Genomic DNA, 9,296 nt, shown 5'->3' with positions numbered 1-9,296 from the left:
GCAGGGCTTGAGTCCAGCTAGGAATCCACAAATGAAACTTTTATTTGTTGTTTAAATAACTCTTCCATGGTTAGTCTCATCTCAATTTACATCAGGTATGGGATTGTATCCAAACCTACTCACAATGGGGCATTAGTACACAATTTCAATTGGAGACATCACTTAGAAGGCAGATTAATTGAAATTAGAAACATTAACTAAAAAAGGACTCAAAGAATTTCTAAACTGGTTGGATCTTGTACCTGATCTTAGGATTTACGATTATGATATGTAATCATTACATATCATTAACAAATGTAACAAGGTCAGCTAGGTGGACCTCATAGAATATGAGTTCCCTGATTGGGGATATTAATCTGGTGCAATCAGGGAGCCTTACCTGACAGATATAAACAGAAGTGTCAGAGGCTCAGTTCACTCTGCGAGCTGGCTCTGAGGAAACCAGATCAGTGTCAAGGGTTCTCCACTTGTAAATAAAGTATGACTTAGTGACACAATAGTGGCCCCTGTGGAGTTATTTCAATATGAAGCTCAGAAATATAGAAAATTGTAGTTTCTGGCACCTTGACTTTCAGTCCAATACCTGAGGACATACACTTTGCATCTCCTTGCACGGCAACCGTAAAAGATATTAACCCAACCCCATTGGATGCTTTAAACCCCACTCATGACCCCATTGGCCAAAGGTCACAGAACATTTGAGAAGGTCTGGAATGAGAGGGATAAGAACACACACCTGGAAGCCACCCACCTCAGTGAAGACTTGCAGCAAGATTCATGGCTGAAGATCATGCAGCAAACCCAACACACCCAGGAGAAGATTTGTCCTGACCAGCAAGTCTCACCTTAATGAAAGAAAGTCACTTCAATGTCAGAAAAGAATTCAATGAGATTCCAATGGCCCAGCTCAAGCATGTGGTTCGTTGTGGATAATATCCTTTCTCAAATGGTAGAGCTAGATAGAGAGAAGATCTTGTAGGAATTTGGGAACTGCTCCATTCATGATTTTAGTAAGTTGTATTTTGTTAATGAAATCAAGCTGAGCCACAAATTGAATTATGTGTGCCTTTATTCATCTCATTGAGTAAAGTGTCTTGAATACATAAACTGGGTAAAGTGTCCTCCGCACGGACAGTGCCTCCTCTTCCTCCTCCAGTGAACTGTCTAATTCTCCAGGCTCATTCACAACGGGATGTTGCAGGACTGCAGAGCTTAGATGCAATCTATTACTGGGAACACTTGGCTCCATTGTACACTGCACATGTTTCTTCTCATGCAAGTAGATCCTGACAACGGGTTTTAGCCCAAAACATTGACTTCCCTGCTCCTCGTTGCTGCCTGACCTGCTGTGCCTTTCCAGCTTCACATCTATTGAACATAGTTTTACCAGACTGACACCTCAATTGAGTGTCTTGTTAAGTCGTTCTGTGAGATATTTAGATCGCTGAGGACCTGGAGTCACATATAGGCTAGACAGGTAAGGATCGGAGATTTAAGTGAACCAGATGTCAATTGTTATAAAAATCCAATACATTTAAGACCTAGATCTATTCAGTGAGTTTAAATTTCACTATCTACTGCAGGGGGATTTGAACCCATGAACCATTAGCATGGGTCTTTGAATTGCTAGAACTTTAATAAACCTTGGATTAGTATTTAAGCCAACGACAAGAGTGCAATGTTGAATATTTTCAGCTACAAATTAATTTAGTATCAATTCCCTGCATACTGAAAACTTGAAATGGTTTCTATGGAAGCAACTAGAATGATGTTGGTACCCTTTAACTGTGACTGATTTCTGCGTAAGAAGTGTTAATGTTAACAGTTCAAATCTGGATGTGGAGTGGGGGAGATTGCTGAAGCTTTGTTGCTTTTGATCAAACTGAATTTATACAGGCTACTCATCACTTATAGCCAAAGGGTACAACAAAGCAAGCAGTTCTCTACCAATTTAAATAAATGTCTAATTAAAAGCACAATTCCTCATGACGATAAAAGCTATATATGGATAAAAGATTTCTTTGAGATAGATTTCAACATTGATGTAATGTTTTGTAATCGATAATCATTTTTATATCATTATTATATGCCACTGCTTTGGGAAATAATGCATACTGTAGTTCTGGTTTGCCATTTTATACTTAAGCCATTTTTCCAGTTTTCATGTGACAGATTTCAGTCATATTTGTGGTGAAGCCCAAAAGAAGGAACTATAAATTTAAAAAAGGGTTACTACTTACAAAATAGCGTGGAATTCACTAACACAAGAAGGAGTTGCAATAAATTGCATGGATGCATTTAAGGGGAAGCTAGATAAACACATAGAGAAGAAAGGGACAGAAGAATGCTGGCAGGAGACTTGTGTGGGCATTAACACTGGTATACATCAGCCAGACTGAATGATCTGTTTCAGTGGTGTAATTTCTCTGTAACTCTATGGAACATGGTCTGCAGGAGTTATCTATTGCTTTCAGAGGAAATTATATTGTTCCTCCCAAAGACTCTGCCACTGGTTATAATGTAAATCGTTACAACATTAAACTGTTTTTGCTTACTTCTGAGGGATACTGAATATATTTCTGGAAGGTGACAGACATAATTTTTAATTCACCTTTATTGAGAGATCAAACATTTATTTTTGACTTGAGTGTGTAAATGAAAATGATCTAAAAGCTGTGTCTTTTTGTAGCAGATGCATTTCATTGAGACTACTGATAGCCACACTTACTGGGTTCTGCAGAAGGGTCCCTGGACTGAAATGTTAACTGTGATTTTTCTCCACAGATGTTGCTAGACCTGCTGAGCTTATCTAGCACTTCCTACTTCTGTTTCTGCAATTCCTTTGGATTTTTCTTTGAGAGCTCCACTTAAGCTCTTTTGAGTACTCGCATTGCTTTAATGGACTGAGGAAAATTCAATAACACATTACGTGTCAAACCAACAATGTCATTTCTGGGATAATTGAAGCTAGTTAACTGAATGTCCTGTTCCTCACAGAATGGAAAGGTGTGCAGTTTGAAAGTTGGGAAATCCCAGATGTCTGCTTTAGTACTGAATTTACTCACCAACTCCAAATCAGATATTTCACTCAACACTCTGGATGATGACAAAAGGGTGCATCACAGGATCATTATAAACAATGATCGAGGAATAGAACTGGTGGGACCAGAAAAGTTTAAATAAAAACAGAAAGTGCTGGAGAAGCTCAGCAGGTCTGGCAGCATCTGTGGAGAGATGAATCCGTTACCATTTTGAGTTGAACACAATTAAACTTCAGAAAACCAGTTCTGAAGATCCCAGTCTGAAACATTGGGGAGTTGCTGCAGCACACTCTGCATAGATAATAGTTTCTGGTTGATGTGGTGATGCTGCTGTTGGACTGGAGTGGGCAACGTCAGAAGTCAGATGAGAACGGGTTAAAGTCCAACAGGTTTATTTGAAATCACAAGCTTTCGGAGGACTGCTCCTTCATCAGTATGACTTCTGACTTCATTGTTTAAGTTGTTTTGATTTTAACCAAGTATTTCCTCTCAAAGACTATTCACTCTACAGCCAGGCTTTAAAATAAATCACCATAGTTACACAAGTTGAAGAGTGTGGTGTTGGAAAAGCACAACAGATCAGGCAGCATCCGAGGCGCAGGAGAATTGACGTTTCGAGCATAATCTCTGCATCAGGAGATTCTTGATGAAGGGCTTATTCCTGCTCCTCGGGTGTTGTCTGACCTGCTGTGCTTTTCCAGCACCACACTGTTTGAGTCTGATCTCCAGCATCAGCAGTCCTCACTTTCTCCCTTATAGTTACACAAGTACTTCCAAGTTAATTATTAACTTCAGGCATCTAGAAGAACCCAGAAGTTACCAGTTTACATGCAGAAATCCAAGCTTGCAGCAACTAAAATTTAAAAATTATTTACATAAATCCTACAGTTTACATCACAAAATGTTAACACTGCTTCTCTCGCCACATACGTTGCCAGACCTACTCAGTTTCTCCAACATTCTCTGTTTTGATTTCCGATTTCCAGCATTCACAGTATTTTGTTTTTACTCGGAAAGTTCACTCAGATCCATACAGTCGAATTTTTATAATAGCATTCTCAGAAAATGCACTGTGCGACAGCCCTGCGTGCTTACTTACCTCAAGATGATGAGTTCTCCCATTGAACTGCTGTCAGGTAGGAATATCCCTGTTACTACCCAGGTGGTGAAGGAAAATTATGCAAATCTATTCAAAGTTTGTGAGAAGATTTGTAGCTCGGGTGCTCGTTGTTGTGGTTCTGTTCGCAGAGCTGGGAGTTTTTGTTGCAAACGTCTCATCCCCTTTCTAAGTGACATCTTCAGTGCTTGGGAGCCTCCTGTGAAGCGCTTCTGTGCTGATTCCTCCGGCATTTATACTGGTTTGAATCTGCCGCTTCCGGTTGTCAGTTGCTGTCCGTTGCAGTGGCCGGTATATAGGGTCTAGGTCGATGTGTCTGTTGATAGAATTTGTGGATGAGTGCCATGCCTCTAGGAATTCCCTGGCTGTTCTCTGTTTGGCCTGCCCTATAATAGTGGTGTTGTCCCAATCGATTTCTCTCGCCCATAGGTGTTCAAAGTTTGTGAGAAGATTTGTAGCTCGGGTGCTCGTTGTTGTGGTTCTGTTCGCCGGCCACAGCAACGGACAGCAACTGACAACCGGAAGCGGCAGATTCAAACCAGTATAAATGCCGGAGGAATTAGCACAGAAGCATTTCACAGGAGGCTCCCAAGCACTGAAGATGTCACCTAGAAAGGGGACGAAACGTTTGCAACAAAAACTCCCAGCTCGGCGAACAGAACCACAACTATGCAAATCTATGGCAGGAAAACATATGATTTGGAGCTGTTGCTGTTCCCATGTTATTGTTGCTCTTACTGCTCCTACTGAGGAGGGTTTGGTTTAGCTCAGTTGACTGGATGGCTGGTTTGTGAAGTGGTGTGTTGTGGTTCATTCCCCACACTGGCTGAGATTACAAAGAAGGACTCTCTTCTCAACCTCTCCCCTTCAGCTGAGTTATAGTGGCCCCCAGGTTAAATCACCACCAGTTGACTGTCCCTAATGAGAGAGCAGCTCCTTGGTATCGTAACTTGTCTTGAGTAGGAGTTGAACATGATGTGGATGTGATTGTAACAACATTGGGGAGTTGCTGCAGTACACTTTGTACATACAATAACCACAGTGAGTTGGTGATGGAGAACTGGAGGTTGAGTTTGATGTGGGGACCTGGGCTCTCCTGGATGTGCTTTTTCAGTGTTATTGAGGCTGCACTCATGTAGGGAGTGTTGAATATTCCATCTCATTCGACATGACAGTTAGTTCATTAAAATTAATTATCTGAGTGGGTTTTAAAGCACTTTAAATGGGAAAATCATGAAGGCACCAGCCTCTACTTGCTGAATTTGGATGAAACTTCAAGGGCTGCATCCACAATAATTAATGTAGACAGAGGTGGCACCTTCCCATTAATGTGAACCTGCGCTCTGGCTCTACCTTTTGTTGCGTGGTTTGTCCAGACCATAGTAGTGGCTGTTCTTATTAAATCTCATTGTAGCTTGGCCTCAAACCCCACTTCCACCTCCAACACCAACTTGTCCTTTGAACTTCATCACAACCTACTGAGGTAGCATGCTGGAAATCAAGATCCTCTATTGCCAGAGTCATCAGAAATGTTAAAGATTTTTTTCAAATGTGCAAACTTTTCCAGTTTATCTGTTTTCTAGACTCAGGTTGACAGAAAACATAAACCTAATGTCAGTATTTGCAAAAAATGCAATTTATTACAAGTAATTGGACTCCAGCTACAGATAAACAGTTATGAGCCATTAGCTTTTAATTCCACTAATCAAACTCTAATCAAACAGATAAACATATATAGATGAGGATTTTTTTTAAAAAGCATGGTTTATGGATGGAGGGAATACTGGAAAAGCAGTTCTTTGTTCATTGCTCATTGTTCACAGGATGTTGAGATGTTTGAGATGATGATTGTGATTTTTGTGCTGGTCAAAATGCTGCTTCTCAGTCATCCTTCTCCAGAGGCTTCCACTAGTTTTTGAGAGGTACAGAATGGTTCGTTCACTTATAAAAGGCTTATCAATTAAAAATCGCACTTTACAGCAACCGCTGAAAGAAATATAAACTGGGATTCTTTAATCCTAATGTAGCTTTTTCTGAAGAGTATGAAAAAAGCTCCTGAGCTCCTCATGGTCCAAATGTTTCTCTGGATCCTATTGATAACCTAAGCCGTTCTGCTAGCTCAGAACCAGTCATGTAATTTTTGGTAGGCAGAAGACCTTTGTCATTGGTAAGCTATCACAAGTCCACAAACTCAACGCCTTTCACCTCATTCAAAACCCTGGATCTCTCCCAGATTCTCCTCTCGATAGCTTCACTTCTTTCCCCTTACAGCCTTTACTGTCTAACTCTGACTAACTTCTCATCGTCAGGATGATCTCATCTCAATTCGTTATCCTCTCTCCCCTGAGGTCAGGTCCCTCTTATCCTCCTGAACTATAGAGGATGCAGTTGAGATTTACCAGGATGTTACCTGTGCTGAAGCATTTCAGCTGTGAAGGGTGACTGGATAGGCTGGAGTTAGTTCCCTTAGTGTTGAGAAGATTGAATGATAACATACTCAGAATTATGAGAAATGTCTATAGGAGAAACAGCAAGAAACATTTCCCCTTTGTTGAGGGCTCAATAGTCAGGGAGCATAGATTTAAGGTAAGGGGCAGTGACTTAAATGGGATTAAAGGAAACTGGCTTTCAACCTTAGGATGGTTGTTATCTGGAACTTATAGCCTGAAAGGATGGTAAAAGTGGGAACCATCACAATATTAAAGCATTTAGACAAATTCTTGAAATATTCTGAGTAGACAAAGTGTGGAGCTGTAAAGCCAACATTAGAGGAACAGGGAAGTCGACACTTCAGGTCAGAACCTTTCATCAGGACTTCTTTGGCACAGGCTTCGCAGTATGGTTTTCAGTAAACCCTACCTTTCAGTTTGGAGATAATGAGAACTGCAGGTGCTTGAAACACTCAAACAATCAAGGCTGGAGATGTAGATAGGAGCTTGGTGACCAGCATGGGTCAAAGGATCTGTTTCTATTCTGTAAAAAAGCACCATGAGCAGAATCTTATAGGGCTTTCAATGAGATGAGCTAAGTCAGGAAATGTAACAAAGTCAGCCATAAAGTCCAACCAGGCCTATCTCAACATGGGGTACAACCTGCTGCATCCTTTAACTCTGTTCTGGGCATTGAGGCAAGATTCTTGCTAAACTGTGATGAGTTTTATATTATTGTTCATTCACAACTTTATCACCTGCCCATCCCACCTCATTAATATACAACTTCCTATCCTGGTAACCGCCAGGAGCAAACTAGATGCTGAGAATTCTGAACATGGCCTATTGTGATGAAGGGCTTATGCCAGAAACGTTGACTCTCCTGCTCCTCAGATGCTGCCTGACCTGCTGTCCTTTTTCATCGCCACGCTTTCAACCCATTGTGGTAGAGTGTACACTTGCCTGCTTTCCATTGAGAATTCATTTGTGTCTATCTTATATTTGTGAGCCCTTGTTCTAGTCTCACTTGCAAGGGGAATAGATTTTGCTGAGTCTATCCTACCAAGGCCTTTCATAATCTTAAGGACTTCTATCAGGTCATCCATCAGTCTCCTCTTTTCAGGAGTAAGGTGTTGCATCACATTCAATCTATCCTAATTCATACCACCTCCCAGTTCTTGTATCATCCTGCCAAATCTTTCCATGAACAACTCCAGTAGTTTTATATCCTTCATATAAAGGAATATTGAGTTTCCATTTTGGTTAGACCAAAGTTTTGCTATATTTACACAGCACATATTTTGAGCTCAGAACATCCCAATATACATTACAGCCAATCAAATACCTTTCAATTCTATTCCTGAAATGATGCAGGAGGCTGCTTGCACAGAACAAGTCCCACTGCAACAAAACTAGACAATCTGTGTTAGTGATACTAATTTAGGACTAATTATTAATCATGACAGCCCTAGTCACTTTTCCAAGCTGCCTGGATATGTGATCAAACAACAATCAGGAGTGTACCGCACTCAGAGAGCAAACAAACTATACAAGCACAGTCCCTTTATAATACGCATATACATAGCCATGTGATGGTATTAATGGGGCCAGCATAGTGTATGTTGCGCTGGTTCTCTGCATATTACAATACAATCTTTTCTGAGCACCTGAAAGTGCATCCAGGAACTTGGTTTAACATTCATCTGAAAGTTAGCACCTTTTCCAGTGCCTTACTGCTTCCTTGTTCAACTGATGTGTCAGTTTGATGATGGACAATAGATCTGAATGCATATTCCTTTCTGAATCAGACTGGGTCAAGGCTGGTTCCTACATTGGTTTGTCAATTTTCTTCGGTATTCTCAGCCGTTCAAAATGTTAACAATTTCAAGCAGCCTTTAGCAGCTGGGACTGACAAAGTCATTAAATTCAGGTATTATGTTTGTACTGTTTATTCTTGGACTGCAGAAATATTACATTTTCATAGGAGGTAAATTTGGAATGTTGATTAAAAGCAGATAAACTCTTATTGAATGATAATCCACAGTTTAAAATATTTCAGATCAATTACTTAATCTATCTTAAGATGAAGCTCACTTCATTTCTGATGCAAGTTGGCTGAATATTTTTCTCATTACCTATATGAGAGATGAGAGAGGAGAGTGTACAGCTGTGCTAGTTGGATCTCGTAAATTCATAATTTCTCGATCTGAGGCAAAATATAAAACTATGACATGAAAGCAAAATATCGAAAATGCCGAAAATATTCAGCAGGTCAGATAGCATCTGTGGTGAGGAACCTCACAAGTTTGAAAGAAGGTTCTGAAACCCCAGACAATAACTCCCCTCCTCTTTCTGCCGACAGCATTTTCTGTTTCTCTATTTCTTCTATACGCTGACTCTGGCCAGATTGCAACAACATTAGAAATGATTGCTGTTGTATTTTCACTGGAGCAGGTTGATAGAAGAGGTGAGCAAGTGATAGCGTTTGTGTTTCTTTGAAGTAATAAGCTGAACAAAGATATTGACCTTGGGTGAAGTGAGGTGTTATCTACGTATCCTCAGCTGAAACCCTTTACAGATCAACCTGTTCTGTGCCATGATGATTTATAGTGTGACCCATCCATCTGCAGGCACATCAGGAGCTAACTCTCCTTGGGTGAAACCGCGAATCATTTGTTTATTCTTGGGAGGTGAAGCTTGAAACTGGAT

The sequence above is a fragment of the Hemiscyllium ocellatum genome, chromosome 22 (assembly GCF_020745735.1).
Source record: "Hemiscyllium ocellatum isolate sHemOce1 chromosome 22, sHemOce1.pat.X.cur, whole genome shotgun sequence".
NCBI classification, from domain to species: Eukaryota; Metazoa; Chordata; class Chondrichthyes; order Orectolobiformes; family Hemiscylliidae; genus Hemiscyllium; species Hemiscyllium ocellatum.
Note: the sequence above shows the minus strand (reverse complement) of the source record.